This window comes from Lepidothrix coronata, unplaced genomic scaffold, assembly GCF_001604755.1.
Source record: "Lepidothrix coronata isolate B3197 unplaced genomic scaffold, Lepidothrix_coronata-1.0 Scaffold201, whole genome shotgun sequence".
In the NCBI taxonomy this organism is placed as follows: Eukaryota; Metazoa; Chordata; class Aves; order Passeriformes; family Pipridae; genus Lepidothrix; species Lepidothrix coronata.
This window is the reverse complement of record NW_016690381.1, coordinates 951235-970276: the sequence shown is the minus strand read 5'-3', so window position 1 is coordinate 970276 and position 19042 is coordinate 951235.

Here is a 19042-nt window from a genome sequence, read left to right as displayed (position 1 = left end):
TAAATCCTGATTATTTAACCTCAGTCTAATATTTGATCATTATTAGGAACTACTTCTTCACAATGTCTTATCTAGAATACCTCTTTACATTTCCCTTTAAAAGCACCAAGTTCTTTCCTTTTGTCTAATCAAAACAAACAATTAAATTGTGCTCTGCGACTGTCATTTTCGAATATTTTGTAATCTATTTCCCAATTAACAAGAATAAATATTCTTTTTCATTTGTCCTTTACAAAAGCTAAGTCTTTGCAATTTTGGCCACATACTTGCTGTCTACTTCCTTGATCCTAATTAGAAATCATATTTGCATTAACTACATACTCTTAAAAGTTTAAGACAAAAGAAAACCAAACCCCATTAGGGTCAGTGATTTTGTTTCAAACCTATGTCAGGACAGACAGCCTTGAAAACTGTGCAGCATGTCATCCAGTAAAATGATCTCCACTTTACCCAACACTTACAGCCCAGAGAGCACAATAGAGCCTGGATTTTCCCACATCTGGAAATCAGAATCACACTCACAATCAACATGGATTTCCTTCCATCCCGACTTTCAGCTCCTGTCATTCCAGCCTGAGAGCACTGGCATCAGCAGATGTGCTGCCTTTGCTTCACCACTGCAGCTTTTTCCAAATGGCCTCAAATCTTGTTGGTTGTCAAGCTGCAGGGTGACAGGAATCTGTCAATACACCCAGCCCCAGCTTCCTAAGTCCCTCTGTAATTCTTGTTCCAGTCAATGGCAGAATAATTGCAGTTTCACAGGATCAATGTCCTGGCCCAAGCACCGTCCTCCATCTGCATAAATATTTCCTGATCTGTCTTTTCATCCAGCCCCGGGAGATCAGTAATTGTTTTCTGTTATAACTGTTTTACCATTTCAGCCTCCAGTTCAAGGTGTCTTTTAGTTGCCAACCATGCACATGTTATTCTGTTTTCACATAATGTCCTTCCTCATTTATACTGTCATATCTCCTTCTCTGTTCCCAGTGGCAATTGCCTGTCCTTAAACTCTGTGTCTGGGTAATGTAATATTACAGCCTATTTCCTGAATTGGCCACATTTCAGTTACTCCAATTACACCAGATTTGTCTTCAAGCAGCAGATGTCCTTGCTCTCCCAATCTTTTTGCTGTCTCCCTCCTTGCCTCCTCATGCCTTCCAGCACACAGGCAGCAGAAGCTGGTCTGCCTCGTTTGAGCATTTTTCATACCTGTCTAACTGGAAGAGGGGGTTGTTATGCAGTTACTACCTCTGTGAGATAGAAATCTCGGATCTTATCTCGGCTCGGGGCTGGCCCTGGTTTCAACAATAGAGGGTGCTCAGTATAACCTCTAACAGAGACCAGGCAAAACAGCATTAGAGAGGAAAAGCTCTCCCGTATTTGTAGCCCTTGCAAGCTCCCAGTCAGTCAGCTGTAACTTTTCTGACCGCTCTATCCGTTGTAAAAGAACATCTGTCTCAGTTTCTGGTCACTAGTGGCTAAAAGCTAGAACAGACATCAGTGCACCTGTGAAAAGACAGGTCCAAAACTCACTGATGCCTGAGGAGATTTTGACTTCTCTCGAGTGTTTCTGGGTCTCAAAGTCAGGCTCTCTGTCATTCACCTTGCAACGCAGGTTTTGCCATTTATTTCCACAGATATGTCTGCATCAGCAAAAGGACCATGATATGTCCTAGAGCTTGAACCATTACAGTCCATCTGTCACTCTGCTTCTGATTGCCAAGGGCACAGGCACGTAGGCTGATAATTTCTGTCTCCAGGAATCCTGGCTGCACTAGTGCTCCAACTCTCAACACCAGAGGCCTCTCCTCTCCCCTGCTCCAGGGAAATACAGCTTAACACCCAAGTCACCCACCTTAATTACAAAAATGGCATAAGGTTTTCCAGCTCACACACTCAGAGCACATTTTATTTCCTTTTTATTTTACTTGAATACACGTATTGCATATGCATTAGGCAGGCTATGCCAGAAGCAGCATCACAGAAGCATATTTAGCTCGACAGCCTGCTCAAGTGGAACAGCAGTGTTGCTCATTACTTACTGGATTGAAAGTCCTACCAGAGCAGAGACTTCCAATGGGAGCTTTCCTCCCCCTCTCTGACCCACCAAAACAGAGGAATTGTTATTCTCTGTCTCAGTTCTGAGCAATACATTGCCACACTGGATTCAAAGTGGATGTAGTCAGGGTACAAGGACATTTTTGGTCCTCAGAATATCCAAATAGGAGTAAAAACGTAATTCCTTGCCTGCAAGTTCAATAACAACCAACCACACTGTGTACATTTACTCTCAGCAGCATTATCTTCTGAGCTACCACAGCCTAAACGGAGTTTCTGATCTACCTACATTCAAATTCCAGAGCAGTGGCATGTATGAATATGCCCTTTTGTAATTTCTTCCGTATGTAAAGTAAATTTTGTCTCCAATTTCTTGCATTTAAAAAAATATTAGAACATTTGGCATTTTAAGTGCCTAGAAATTAGTTAAAAGGATGCCAGAAATAAGACATTAGAAGTGTGATTAAACATCCTGTAGGTGAAACACAGGAAGTACCTGTGCCATGATCCACTTACCAAAAACACATTGAAGGTTTTCATTGTGGGATCTCTGAGGGGACAATGAAATATCTTGAAGCCCTAAAAAACCAGTCAGTTACAGAACCATGTAGCAACTTGTATTGCAGTAAAAGTGAAAAAGAACATTTTTTTTTTCTCTTCACAAGTCTAACCAGTTTCTAGGGCTGAGGAGGGTAAGGTAGCAAGGTCATGGATACCATGAATACAAACTATCTAACTCACATTAGCTCTTCTGCACTCTATAAATAGTAATTAAATGCCCCTCACAGCTCCAAGGATAAATAACTAGCCCAATTTTACAAGTGGAAAAGTGCCGGTTCAGGTGCCCAATCTGACACAGCGTGGGTGTTGTTTTTCATTCAGCTACCTACACTGAAGAAGAAGACACCTTGCCTTGATGAAAGTCAGCTACAAGGGACAGAAAAAAATTCAGCCTAAAATGTCCCCCTTTCTGATGTCTTATCGCCAGAAAGAGGAGAAGAGAGAAGCAATTTCCTCTAGAGAACCTCCTCCCTGAGCACTGTGCTGTGGCTGTTCTCCTCAGCTCCCCTTTGCTGTGCTCAGTGTGTCCTTCCCAGGCCAGACCTGCTGCATTTACAGCCCTGCAGCCTTCCCGGAGCTCCCTCAGAAGCAGCTTTGCCTTGGGAGACCCATCATGACCCATGTGAACAAGGAAGGCTCTCTGCTCCTGCTCTCACTCACTGCACAGCTGCCAAGGGCCAGAGCAGAGACACCCAGAGCTGCCCCAGTCCCACAGGAGGTCCTGTCCTCCCAGCTCTCTGGGTTGCAGGGACAAGGAGCCCTCTGCAATTGCCCTGAAGGTCATGAAGAGGTTATTTTGTGCCACTTCCATACCCTGTGCATGCTCGGACTACAAGCAGAACAGAAACCCTGAGGGACATTGAGCTCCCTGCTAAATTTACTTGCAGGAACGTGGGTAAGTTAGTTTTTCATTTTCTGGTCCTAATGGACCAGAAAAGAGATGGCAAATGTCACTCTCACCTCAAACTCACAAATATTTTCTGTTGCTAGAGAGTAGATGTGATTCCTCCCCTTAGGATGGGTGGTTTCCTTGGTTTCTTGGCAAGAAATGCATATATTTACAATACTAAGACGCTTAGTCAAGTATATGTTGCCAAACATTCATGTCCTAGAAATGCTGCTGTTTTCCATTAGTTATCATCCCAACTATGGATAATGCCATATGGCCTTAGGAACTCGCCTGCCACTTTCACAGAGTAATTACTTCAATTTTGGCAGCATTAATCTGCAATATCTGCTCTCTCTTTGGATGACATCATAAAGGTGCAATGCAAAAGTGATCAACACTTCCTGAGCTGAGAAAGGCAGTGCTGCACAGATTATGACTTCAACAAGCAAGGGCATTTTTCTTGAAAAACAATAGATTATTTTCACCAGTGTTATTTTTAGATATATTTGGGAAGGGAAGAAGCAACCACATTATTCATATAGAGTTGCTAAAATCCTCCAAGATTCAAACTGTATCTGAAAAGAATTTCAGAAAAACACCCTGCCTGTTTCCTGATAATTCCTAAAGTTAAAAATTACAGCTACTAAATTAGAAAAAAATATTTTTTATTATATTCTGTGATTGACAAACCAGCTAAGGACACCACTTAGATTTGTAGGTTGAGTACAAATTTTAAATCCTGCTACCAATCTAATTCTGGAGGATTCTAATTTTAATTGTTGAATAAAAGAGATGCTGTGGCTTTATAACCAATTAGAGATCCTCCACAAGAGTCAAGGAGCTGGAGGTGGCCATCCTCTAGGTACTGCAAAACTGCTTCATAAATTTGTGAAGCATTAGTTCACACGTGACTAACCACATATATCAGTGCAGTCTCAAATGACTTACAACCTGAGTTGGTCTCATTACCCATGTTGGGAAGTCATGTCTGCTACTATTTTAATTGCCCCTGGGTCTGATAAGCGGAAACAGAAGTCAGAATTTGTTAGCCTGCTCAAACAGCAAGTAAAATTAATATGCTGAAAGCCTGAACTTACGTTCACTGCCTCCTGTGCATACATGGACTAAAATCCTGTCAGGACCTACATACGTCCTCAGCATTATTCCCATTAGCATTCCTGCTGATGAGGACAGAAGGGAAATCAGCATATGAGGCTGAGCAGAACTAGAGGCAGAATTACATTATCATGAGGTAAGACAGAAAGCTGAGGGCTGTACAGGGCTGTCCCGTGTCTTCCTGTCAAATCACTCACGAGAACCCGTGGAACACCAACAGTACGAAACGTGGCTTTGATATATGATCATACTTGAGATGATTGCCCTCTGATCATACATGAAATATCTGTGGGAAGGTCTTTTCTAGGCAGAAAGCAAGCCCACTTGCTGTAAAGGATCAATAAAGCCCTAATTTGCCACCCTGTTGTCTTCAGATGCCCAGTCCTGACCATAAGCCCAAAACCTCAGTGCACCTGAGCACTTGTATGAATGGCATATACTGAACAGCCTGGATGCTTCCACACCCACTCACGGTCCAGCAGCCACAAACTTGTGCCCATTTAACATACTCCATAGGTTTGTCAGTGTACAGACCTATTCCAAATTTTAAATTCTTTTTTTTTTTGGTGGATGAATACTCTTACAGTTAAGGTTCTGTATCAAATTTGGATAGATCCATGTGAAACACTACATCGATGCTATAAGAAGCCATGTGCATAGCCATGCAAATGATCCCCATTCCATTGAAAAGGAAAATTATTAACATTATATCCTGTGTTAATAAGTCAGCTGGACGTGCATGTAGAGGAAATCCCAAGCAGGGATCTGATCAATGCACTTGCACAGAAGCCAAGTCATTATTTGTCATCACCAGAATACTGATAGTTAGTCAATACAGAACAGCATTTCCATGTTGAAAGGCAAGGATTTCAGCTATGCAGCAGTCATGGTGTTCCTAATGAAAGAAGACTGGATTTTCAAGTATTCCACAAATAGAGTGGCCTCCATCCCTACAGGATGAGAAAGACACTCACAACTGAATTTGAAGACAGTGATATCACACACAGGCTTTGTTTGGTAATGAAGAAGACTCATTTCTAGGCCTGGCAGTTGATGGGTAGACATGTGAATTATCATTTACTGTGCACAAGAACATGATGATCCACTTTTACCTCCCACAACATATTTAATTGTAAACAAGGAATAGAGACATCCCCTCCACATCTACTTTGCACAAACTGCCACTCAGTTCTGACACTGTCACTGCAGATTATGCTTTTTATACAGGAATGTTAACCATTTTTGTGAAATCACCCAAGCTGATAAATGAATGGCAGAAAGTGCTTTGGTACAAAAACCCCAAGTTGAAATCAATGCAAGCCTACAAAATGAAACAGCATTGAGGATTCTGAAAGCAGTTAAGGTGTTACCGTGGCTTAGTTCCAATAATAAAACCAGGCTTAATTTTTATAGGCTATGCTATATAAGATATAAAGCAAGAGAGTCTCCTTTTAGTGGTGTTTGCTCACAATATCAATGTCAAAATTCGTATTTATTTCAATGGCTGAGTGCAAAACAAAGCAGAATGCCTATACTGCATACAGTCCTTGGCTGCTGCTCCACTGCTCTCCTCTGAGCTCTACAAAGCACTCAAGGACACTGACCTGCTTTTCATTTCCTCAGAAACAGCCAAGCAATTCCTTAACAGTATTTCTATGCTGTATGAGCTAATCCTGTGTAAAGATTTTAGGTACCTTTGAGCAAGAAATCCTGCACAGCTGAAGTCATATAATCGTATTAGTGCAGCTCTCCACAGGGGCTAAATAGCCTTGTTGAGAAGGGCTTTGCCGAGCAGGGCTTCTCAAGCCAAGCTTGGCAGCTCCCTGGTGGTAATTCAGGTACCTGCTTTGTGCTGTGCAGACACCCCTTTGTTCTCCTTTACCTAAGCTCTGGATCACCCTCAGCTTCACTCCTGCTTCCTTTCCCTATTCTGACTGCTTCATGTATGTGGCTGCTGTCAAGACCGCAAAATAATATTAACTCCATTAATATGGGAAGTTCTTCCAGTGGGAAGAACTGCTAATGGAGCTTTTTTGCCCCTTTGATCACCGAAGTTTAGTCTGCTGTCAGAGGCAGCATAATTTCTGGTGATTACAGATTTATTATAAAGGTATTGGTAAAACATTCCAGGCTGGTTTCTTGCTTCTATGGGCCTTGGAGTACCCTATACCCTGGAAATATGCTGGTGACATTAAGCCTGAATTATCTGTGAGGAATGGAAAAGGATAATCCAAAGGAACAGAGGGATCAGTCTTCTACATGCAGTAAGCTGCACATAATGCCCTTCACTATCAAAAGTCACAAGATACTTGCTTGGAAGGCCAAGGAGGAGAGGGACCTCCAACAAGAGTTCTCAGGCAGGAAATGAAATGGCAGAAGGGATTTGGGTCCCAGAGTGACCAAGCAGCAGCAGCCTCTGCCAACTCATTTTCTCTAACAACGGAGATTCAGGGCACTGTCAGACCCTACCAGCACAGCTGTCAGCCCTCCAGGTAACCAGCCCAAAAGGGAAAATGCATTGGAAGTGCTTAGGAACTGCTTGGGATTGCCTTTACCATTCTCCTGGCAGTATTTGGTACTTCTAAGCCTCATAGGAAATCTGTGAATTTATATAAACTTGTAGGAATAGCATTCTCCAGAGTTTATAGAACACCCAGAATGATTCAGCTGCGTTGCTGGGAATCATACATCACCTAGTTCTAAGAGGCTGCTTAGACTGAAACAGCTCTAATTTGTTTGAGTTGTTTGGAATGATTGGTTTCTTTCTGCAACAGGCTTTGCTAAAAGATTATGGTGTGCCAAACATCTGAGATGCCACCAGCAGAACAGCTCCTCCAGCTGAACTGCTTGCCCAGAGCTCATTTCAGAAGAGTGGGAAAGTCATTGTGTACCAAAAAAACCAAGGACCAGGAAATTTCCATTTCTCTTTGCTTCCTTGTTCTTGCAAATTAAGATGGCATCATCTACAGATGCAGAGACCCCAGGAAAGGAGGTTCCTCATAAGGATGTGACTTAGAGAAATGGGGAGTAGTGGAAGCACATCATTTTCTCAGTCCTGTTCCTACAGTTCCTGATCTTCTGGATCTGAAAACTCTCCAATGGTCTCTAGTGTAGAAATTAACCTAAAAGCAAGGGAGCAGGATAGGCAGGTGGGGATTGCAAAATAGAATTTACTGAAGAACAAAAGTAAATACAGTAATAGAAAGCAAAATATTTAGAAAGTTTCAGGGAGATAGTTTTGGTTATTGAAGAAACTGAATGGCATCCCCATGGACTTTAGAAACCTTGTCATAAAGACAAAGTAATTCTGATTGAATCGATTCCCTCCAGAAATGTTGGAGGTTAAACACTCCTCAGAACTCAGATATAGAATCAATCTTCTGTGATTTAAGTATTCACTATGCATGAAATACATACCACACTCTACACTGCAATTATCAAATGCATGCTTTCAGCCAATAAAAATGTGAGATAAATCAGTAGATTCAAGCTTGGTGAGAGGGACTTAATTCTGAAGTCAATATTTAGAACAGGCCAGAAGGATGCTTGTAGTTTTATTCAGTCATCATGTGGTAACTCATTCAGCAACAGTAGCTCAACTCTCTATCAGACCTTTAGTGGCTCATCCAATTATGTAAATGTGTTTAAATGCAAAATTATCACTTCTTGCATGTTGCAACTGCACACTTAACTTTTAATTTAACAATCCTTTTATCTTTCTAAATATCCAAGTGATAGAAAATTAAGGCATATTTATGTGAGAGGCTAGATCGTTATCTTAATTTTTCCTCACCTTTTCCCTTTACAAATGCAAATAATTTAAAGGAGGATTCTAAATCCTGTCTCTAAATACCCTTGTGGTTCTGTACCCAAATTACTTACTTCTTTCAGCAGTACTGCAAAGCCCTCTGAGAATGGGTGCAAGCACAGTGACTGATTCCAGGTTGGTGTTAAGAGGGAGCAAGATCAACCCCGCAGGTCAGCACAGGAGCTGGGGGAGGAATGCAGCACCTGCCTGCAGGTGTGGTTAGCAGGCTTTGTGCAGCACCTGCTGCAGGGTATTTAAGCAGTATTTGTGCTTACCAGGCTATTCCTTCTCTGTGGCCTCAGTGCATGTGTATAATTTTACACACATCACCCGGTGAGTTCAAACAGAAAGATTTTTAGCACATTAACAAATGTCTTTACGAAAAACAAACAGATATTTCCCTCAGTACTAAATATCAGTGCCAAGTGTTCATCTGCACTCAAAGTGTTTTGTGCAGAGATCAAGGGTCCAATACTTTTTCAACAATTCTAAATCTCCTGAGGGCCAAACTGCAGAAAGGGGACCGAAGGATGTGTTGGTCAGTAAGCAGAGAAGAGAATAGAAAAGCAAAATAAGGAAATAAATGAAAGATCCATGGCATTAGCAGAAATCTATTTGTTCTGCAAAAGATTTAAGATACCAGCACCACTTGTTTGATTATCACTAACAAGTATCTCAGTAATACGAGATTCAGCGTTGCCACTTGTGAATACCAAGGAAATATGCTCCAGTTATATGTGATTTCCAAAAATTCTTTCAAATACTATAGCAAACTCTGGTTACAGATAAATGCTCACAAAGACTGACACCGTGGCATGACATTTGATTAGACCCCAGAGCCAACCAATTTAGAAACATGAACACCTCTTTCTGCAAGTTTATTGCATACACGACAAAGAGGAGCAAGTTAAAACTTTCATCCTTCCCAAGCTTATGTTCTAACTGGGACAGAAGAAGTTCCAGGTGTTCTTATCAACCTGTATGCAACACACTGACATTCCTGAACCCTGCAGATCCTACTAAAGGGCCTGTGTCCCTCCAGCTTCTCTGTGTGAAAGAAGCTGACCAGCAGCTTCTGCTGGAAGGGTGATTTTCTTCTAAAACTGCTGCAAAGTGAAACGGTTCTCAATGCAGCAATGCACTATGGGTGCAATTTAACTTCCAAAATCCCAGCTCTCTTCATAGACATCTCTAAATCTTTGCCCTTTAGACCAGAATGATGCATCCCAGCTTGCTAAACCCTCCTGATTTAATGACACACATTTATTTGGAAATACCGTAGCAGGAGAGCTTCAAAAGCACGAAGCATTATCACACTGTGAGAAATTATGGTGGTTTGGGCTCTTCTAGCCTAATTAGATTCCATTTTGCTCAGTCATCCTCAAATGAAACTTTATTTTCAGAGGATTCTGTGAACAGTCTGTTAACAAAAGAGAATTTCTAGTATTTATGGGGCAACAGTATAAAATGGAATTTAATAGCTAAGTGCCAGCAGGGAACCTTCTAATCTTTATAAAATTCTGATTAGTGACCACGGATTTCTGGTGAGATAATGAGCCCTGGACTGGCTTCTATCCAGTTTTTGACATTGGCACCAATGTACATCTACTAATTGCTAGAGGAATACATATAATAACTGAACTTCCCTAATTAGTGGAGGTTTAACCAAGTCATTGAAGTTTATATCTTTGAAATTCACCAAAATATCAGAAGTCAGATAATCACCACGGGAGCTCAATGTACACCTTAGATTATCCTGTGTAAATAAATTAAGAGAGGAATTTCCAGAACTGGTGACTCCTCAAAAACTTAGTATTGCTATTGGAATGTATTACAAAAACTTCCATTAATCCAAACCTAGGAACTAAAAATGGTCCCATGCCAAACTGAACAATTCCTGCACATCTAGAGTGATTCCAGGTCCTCATAACAAGATCTGTCTTTGATCATCAGGTCCTGAAAGTTCAAGTATCAGTAACCTGTTGCCTCTGGGGTTTCTCCTAATTGGAGCCTTACTTGCCAAAGCCTTTGCATGTAAGGACTTTGGGGCAAGAAAACCTTCCAGAAAGGAAGATCTTCATCCTTTTTATTTTCAGTAGCCATGCCTCTCCTTAAGGAAAAAACCCAAAGCACCCAAGCACAGCACACCACCAAAGATAGTTCTGTACAAACACGGGTCCTGTTGTTTTGCCCCACCAGGTGACTCAGTGTCACACACACTTGCCAGTCCCACTGCAGTGCTGCCTTGGGACTCTTCACATTGTGGAGAACGAGTCACCTATTATGGCCAGAGATAATTACTCCCTTGGATTACATTGGCCCTGCTCTCTAAATGCAGATCCCCTGGAAAATTTCTCACGGTTGGAGGGTTCGGACAAAATCCGAGGTTCTTTCTGGTTTGTAATTGAGAATTAGACTTCAAGTGGGCATGAATATTTATTGGCAGCACAGGACATCTTCTGCTAACTCCTTTAACTTATCAAGCAGCATTAGGATGGAAATGAAGACAGTAGGTGGCAAAAAGTTCAGAGCAATGGGTAGGTTCATGTGGTTTCTGTCGTTTTTTTTAACTTTTATGACCAGTGAGAAACACTTCTGGTGTAGAAGAATATGCATATAAGGCACAGTTTCAAAGACTTTTGTCTTGTTACAATAGCAAAAAGCCAGAATGTGTCTTGAGTGTGTGAAGAACTTGGATGTCTCCATTACTGAATACCATTGCTATTCATACCCTGCTGGATATTTGCTTAACAAGTCAGAGCTGGTAGGTTGAAAAGCTGCTGCAATGTAGCTGGTGCTTGTTCTGAAGTAATGTCAGGGTGTAAAATAAGACTATCAAAGTATTAATTTAAAGGACTTCCAAAACAAAACGAATTTCATTCTGTGTAACAACGTTTAAAGGCCACATTATGAACTTGTAGTGGGTCTAAGGGCACAGGAAAAAAATAGAAATCCTTTACACTTCTAAGAAGGCTTTTCTAATTTAAGTTCAGGATTTCAGTTAGAAATAAGAATTCTCACCCCTTCAGTCCCATTCCATCTCTATCTGGGATTTCATTGAAGTCCTTTCTCTATCGTTTTGATTTAGACTCATTCTTCCATAGAACTTTTGCAAACCTTCCTCTTATGCCTCGTGCTGAGAGCTAAGGGGCCTTATTTTCTTTCCTCTACATGGTCAAATTGGAGGCATCTGAGACAAATGATAGAACACAGAACAGGATTCTTTTTTGAATACAACTATCTCAGTTCATTTTCCATAAATGAGCTCTTGTATAAATTAAGGAGCGTCTGACTACTCAGAAGATGTAAAAAAGAAAAGGTAATTGTTTAGTAAAATAATCCCCATGTGGAAAGCTGAAGAGGGATGAAAAGCATACACCACACAAGAGTGATCTCTGAGTGCAAAGTGATGTCAAGTGGATCCCAGACATTCAATCACTTCAGTCTTATTTTTATTTAGCTTTGCTTAATAAAAAAGTTCATTACATTCTTAAATTGCCTGATGAGTCAACCTACAGTGCAATATACCATTTGGCACCCAACTTGGGCTCAGAAGTTGTTGGTCACAAGCCATAGTCTGAATGTGCTTTATCCTGAAAGCAAGTGGCAGCAGCTGCTCAGGTGAACCCCACTTTTGGGATATTCCTTTGCAGGTTATCAAGGCAACTTAGAACAGAGGTGATAAGAATGCTTTTCATCAGCTGGGTGTGCTCTTTATGTGCTACTAAGGTAGGAAAATGTTGGAAATACACCAAGCAGAATCATTTCAAGATTAATTTCTAAGTAGTGGGTCTTCCTAGAGTAGCTATGACCAATAGGTATATCTCCTGTATTTTCAAGAAAAGCATTTCTAGACATTTGCTATTGGCTTTGTATTCCTCCAAAGCAGGTGGTGAATTCAAAACTGGAAAAAAAAAAAAAAGAAAGAGAAAAACCCCTGTCCATATTGGACATCAGTTCTGCTGCAATCATACAAGGCCACAAAACCTCCTTGAGAAATTTGGAATGTTTTTATTGCTAATAGCATTTGGATACTGCTGGAGATTATATTTCAGAGTAGATATACCTCCAGTTTCGTCCAGTCTGGAAATTTCTGTATTCTGTGCTCCTGTTGACCCAAGACATTAGAAGCACTTCAGTGGTTTGAAGAGAAAACAACAATAGAGAAGCTTGGGACACATAAAATGTTAAAGAAATTACTGGAAGAGGTGGAATTATACCATTGTGGGGTTTGCTACATTTCACATTCACATTTTATTACATTTAAAAAATGTATCTTTGCTGTACACTTCACAAAGAAGGCACAATCTTAAATTATTAGTTCCAGCCCATTTAAACTTTAAAGAACTGTATTGTTGTTCCTGACTTTCTTTTGGATATTAACATATTCAACTGTTTTTCCTCAGTCTTTCAGCAACCCTCAGTAACAGAAATGGCATTAAAAACTCACCAACACTCTTTTAATATATCTCCCTATTATTTTTACTGAATCTTTTCGATAAAAATGGACAGACTGTCAGAACAATGGATGTGTCTGCCCTTTCCGTTCCTGCCAGCAGTTGTGTAACAGTGTTATCTCATGACTATATAATCATGGCTATTTCCCTGCTCCTGTAGCATATTATGACAAGTGTAGAAAAATGGCATCAACAACATTCCATTTCCTCAGCACACAGAAAAATACTGAACAGAAATGGCCCAAGATGAACAGAGGCTACCAAGGCTTGGCTGTCATACCCCTGAGCTCTCATCATCCTCTAATGACTATACAGACTCATTCCCCATATCCCATATGTTCTACCTGCTATGGTGAGATGGATAAACATATTTTTCAAAGCAGAACAAAAATTTGCTGTGTGCTGCACAATCTTTAGGCTGCACTTATTCATACCCAAGTCTTATTCTTATATTCCTTCATGGGAACAACATATTTCGAGAAGGGCAAGTTAAAGCAAGAAAAATTTACCAAAATACTCCAAAATAATAGTTTTGAACATTTCATGACTACTTCCTGAATTCTGCTTTCACTATTAGGTAGCTTCTTGTTCATTGGAAAATTAGTTTTTAAGAAATCAAAGTGTTTTGAGGCTTGATGAGAATAAGGAAGGAGCACTGGGGGGGGGAGCAAGAGGGTGAAGATATGTCTTTATCCTTCAAAAGGAGCACATCTGAATATGCCTGTCACAAAGTATCCCTTTCAAAGATTATTATAGCTGATAGAATTAAAAAGCTGTCATTGAAAGAATGGTTTCTCACTCGTATGCACATGCAAGACTTACCCAAAATTAGGTCTCTTCATTCACCCTCTAGTCCAAATTTTTACATTCAACTACTTTCATTTTAATCTCATCATATCATTAAAACACAAAAATCTTCATATAAACAAATGAAATATGGTCCTCCCTGCAGATGTCTTCATACTATTTGTATCCAGCAGAGCTGCAACCTGGTAGGTGACTCTAATATATAATACATGTTTATTATACATATAAATCTCATATACACTATCCCCTTGGCTTGCTTAAACTACCAAGGAGATGTGGGCAAAAGCCATTTGGATTGCTCAGGGCTAACACACAAATGTCAAGATAAACTCTTAAACAGAGTAGACAGCAGACAGACCCATTTCTGGCTTCTCATTCTTCCAGACTTTTCCTGCCTTTAAAAATGAGTTTGATATTTTTGAAAGCATTGGGTTACATTAGTTTACTGTAATTGAACACAGAAATAGAATATTGATTTGTACAGATTAATTGGACACTGCCCATCCATTCACATGAATAAATGTCCAACAAGCACCTAAAAATTATAGCAACTATACTTGAATATTAGACACTCAATTCCATTCAGCCAGGCTTCTGAAGTGATGGAATCCAAGGCTTTGGATTGTAAATTTAAGTTTCTCTGAAATATTTTTTGCCTTGCTTTATTATCATTGACAAACCATTTTTGCTTTGTTTATAAAGTTCACCAATAATACAAAAGCCTGACGCATATTATACTTGAGACAGATGAGTTATGTGATAAATGGAGTTCATTTTTCTTATGTTGTTAATTTAAAGACTGGTACTATATTGCTCTTTCAAATAAGCTGCTGTGTTCTCTGAGTCTTTGACCATATATCCATTGTACAGTGGTTATTTATTATTTCTATTGCCCCACTGGCGTACAGAGCTTCTTACAACTGCTGGCAAAGCCCTGAAAACATCTGTCCAAGAGGTTCTTGCTGCAGAGAGCCACATGTTTTGGGAGCCCAGAAGTGCTTCAGTGTTTTCTGGAAACCTGGAAGTGATAGCCAGAGGCTTTTCCAGAGATCCACAGGTGGACATATAAGGGCAACAGTATTTGTAGATTTGAGTCTTGGCTCTATTTTAACACCAAAGGTTCTACTCTAGGTTCAAGTAAAGGCTTTACTACAAAGGTTCTTAGTTTCTGATCCTCGAATAACAAGAGAACTTCAGAGATCATTAAATAACAAAGACACCCGGGATACAAGATCTGCTGTTTCTTTGGTTTGGTCAGAAGAGCAAAGGTCTCTTTCTTTCATGAAGTCTAATACGTGTTAATTTAGAGTGATTTCATGTTAATTGCTACTTACATTTGAAATTTCTTACCTGCAAAATTTGACTTGTTGATGAACTGCTTGTGGCAAGCTTAGAAGTCTGGATCTGGATCAGTGAGAGCAAAAGTGGCTGCTTGTAATAGCAGCTTTTAGAACACAGAGCATTAAATGCAGTTCCATCAGGCTTTTCTTCCTAAAGCTACGCTGTCCATCCAGCTCTTTCAGCATGAGACATCAGCACCTTTTCTTGAACAGCAAGGTACATCAGAATTGTTCTTCCTCCACTTGATTAATGTAAATGATTTGCATGCAGCAATCAGACTGCTTACAGGATCGTCATTATCCAGTGACAGGGATTAGTGAGGTACTTAATCAAATCTAGCAGTGATTGATACTCCATCAGTTTTGATCTTTAATCAGAGAAGCTTTCACCCAATCATCAGCCATTAAAAAGTCTCATTTATCTGATTACTTTTGGAGTACTAGAGTATATATATATAAAGGTAAGCTATAGCCTTCTCATGACATTACCAGATATATGACTGCTTTTTCAACTTTCTGTAGCGGGGAAAAAATAACCCATATCAATACTTATTTATACAAGATGGCTGGGATGGGGACAGGGAATTTTTCAGTTCAGCTGTAGAGGACTGGTTGAATTTAGCCTCAGGTCAGCAATGACCAAAACTAATTTTCTTTTTATAGCCCTTTGGAGGCCGACTGTAAATGAGTTGGTGGTCTCAGTCCCATTCCTAGAAAGCAGCGAAGTTTCCAATAAATTTGTCACTTCCTATTTCTTCTCATAAAGGCTAACCCAGATTACAGACTGGAGAAACCAGCTCAAACAAGTGAGCTTTCTTTCAGAATGTATGGATAATTTAACATGTGAAACACTGTGAGTGAGTCAGGTCCTGGACATAACTTCCTCTCAGGTTGTTCTGCATATTAGCAACCTGTCTAATCACTACAAAATGGAAGATTTGTTTAACAGTGTGTACCATGAAGCAAAATTCTTCAAAAGCTTTAAGAATCTCCCAGCTTCAATGAATCATGGTACAAACAAAGCTGCAACCTGACCGTCAGGTGTGCAGAGTTAGTAAGAAGAAAGAATTTAATGATCAATTTTTATGTATAAAGAGATGCAGAACCAGCTTCTGATAATTATGCAGTTGAGGTAGATCCCCTAACAGGTAGAAAGGCAAATAAAACCAAAATAACAAAGATTCCACTTCCTCCCAGTTGCCACATTGGAATGGAGTGGAAAGACAAAACACATCAATTGAAGAGCTGCAGGTGTAAAAGGTACTAAAAAGATAGGACACAGACTGATCAAACTCAATCACAGAATTCTGAAGAATATTCTTGTTCTTAGGTTTAGCTATGAGGTCTGTGAAGCATCTAGAGGAGATCTTTGTTCATTTAACAACCTGAGGACATTCTAAGCTGTCAGTGTTATCCAACTGAACAGCAACTTCTCAGCTGAGATTTTGAGAAGTGATTATAAGTGCAAAGGAACCTGAAATATGTGACTGGATCAATTAAAAGCAGAAACCACATATATATATATATATGTATATATAGTCACACTGACATAATTTTGATTGGCTAGTGACAGTCACCTTCTATGTCAAAAATCATGAGGAAGTTGGGCAAAATAAGTGATGATTTATAATCCCAAGAGACAGGCTATGGCATACCCAGTAATAGCCAGACTTTTCCATGGAACTCTCACTCTTGTATCATAGCTGATATCTAGAGATAAATGTGCTAGGGAGGTGCAACCACTCCTGGAGATGAATAGCTCTGGGGTTAAAAAAACGAACACTGGGTTCACAAAGAAACCAGACAAAAGTTTGGAGGAAACAATGGTTAGACTGAGAGGTAGTAATAATGAACTATAATAAAGGAATAAAAGCACTACAGAATTTCATGATACTGCTGACATTACAGGTCCTTAAAGACCAATACAACTGTTGTGAATAGTTTAAAATCTAAGGGATGCAGAGTCCAAATGAACTGTAACATTTATTTCATAGACACTGCAGAAGAAGTATCTCTGTGCTGAGATGAGTAACTGAAAATCTCATAAAGTTCAACAACAAACTGCTACAAACAGGAATATTTTGACTGTCTGGACACAACACAAAACTTCCATGGTCAAATTTTTATATTTAGCAGCAGTCTGTGATGAGAACAGACTGAATGTTACCATAAATCTCCTTTATATTGCCAGCCCCCTGTAGAAGGGAGTTAGTGTAAATGAGAATCATATACTTTTAATCATGGGAACAACAGACCAGGCAAAACAACTTCTGTCCCATCTCAGGGAAATATATCTGAGCACATTGATTGGAGACTCCATTTTGAAAATTAACATACACATGGAGAAAAGTCAGGAAAAGCATTGCAAGTGTCACAAAGCAATTTTCCCTCAAAAAATCAATTAAAAAATTATGTGGGAAGTAATTAAAGAAAGTGAGAAAAGTGGGGGGAGGCGGCAAAATAAGAGCTCTGGTTTATAAAATAAGGCTTCTGTAAAAAGCTCCAGGCTTGTATACTCCACAACCAACCACAAATACACTCACATTAAAAAGGGTCAACATTTAGGAATGACCATTTGCAAAGACTAACCAAGCTTATGAAAGCAGCTTTGGGGAGGAATAAGATATGTAACAGTGAGAAGCCTGAAAGGACAACAAAATGAAGATGCAGACATACTCATGATAGAAAAGGCTAAGGCAGAAATTAAAGGATAATTACACACTGCTTAGAAAAACCCACTGGGATATTTTCCTGATGTATAAAGAATGAGAAGTCAGTAAAAGAGAAAACCAACTCTTAAGAGACAGTGTGAGTAAATTATTGAGAGTACAGGATGATTCTATTAAAATAATTACATAATCATTTTTATCCGTGATTGCAAAAAAATTATTTGCTGACAACTGCTAAATAGCTCTGTCTCCCCAAGAAACAAACCTGCAGTATAAAGGAGATTATCAAGAAAGACGGATCCTAATACTCACATTTGGCTGCAATGCATACAGCAACAGGGTTCATGTGTCAAGCAGGGCTGTACTTTGTCCTTTGCTGCTGGGAAGTGCCTTTGGTCCCCTCCAAGGACAGCAGTGCCTGGGCAGTGCCATTTGGAGCAGCCTGCAGAAGGAATTAAGTCGTTATGACAACAGAGTGTGAGTGTGCAGCACCTTATATTTGTATCTCTTCCCTCTTTCTACTTCCTTGGCAGATAAAATTCATTCAGTTGCTTCCATGTCATTTCTTCTCACCTCATTTGCTGTTTCTGCACAGAGTGGAATTCCCAGCAGGCCAGGAGAACAAAGCTCAGGCACCTTCATCGGATCCTACTTGCCCATTTGTGGAGCTGTTAAAATTCTGTGTCCAAGTCCTAATTCTAAAGGAAGTTGCAGGGGCAGCAGGTATCGATTTTCAGGTGTTCACACATTAATCTTCCTTCTTTGAGGGAGAGAGAACACCAGTGTGGAGAAATAAAAATACATCTTTGCTGACAGCACACTGGCTCTGTAGCCATCTCCAGAGCCTTTCAGCCGAGACAATGCAAATTCCCAGGTGCAATGAAATAATCACATCCCTATCACCAAATACCTTCACATTTTGGTGTAAATTTGTCATACAGCCAAGTTATGTAGGCAGAAATGCTGACGTGGTTTTTGCACCCACTTTTGCCTGGGTAAATGAAATTAGTTTGTCTACATTTGTAAGGCCCTTTTGAAGGCAGAACATAATAACCAGCCTGAATATCGGGTTCTGTTTTTCTTACTGTATTTGAATATTAAGAAACAACAACAACAAAAAATCCCTGTGCAGGAGTATTTTTTAGATCTTTTAAATGTCAGTAGTGTTAAACCACAGATTGTCTTCTGTTAATGGCCTAAAATACGTATATTCGAGGGAGGTATTTTCTAGGAAGGTGTATTCAGGGCTGGTACCTCAGTTCTGCTACAGCTCTTACACTTGACCTGCGCTTTATTTATGCTACTGGTATAAAAGTCATGCCCCCTAAATATTTAAT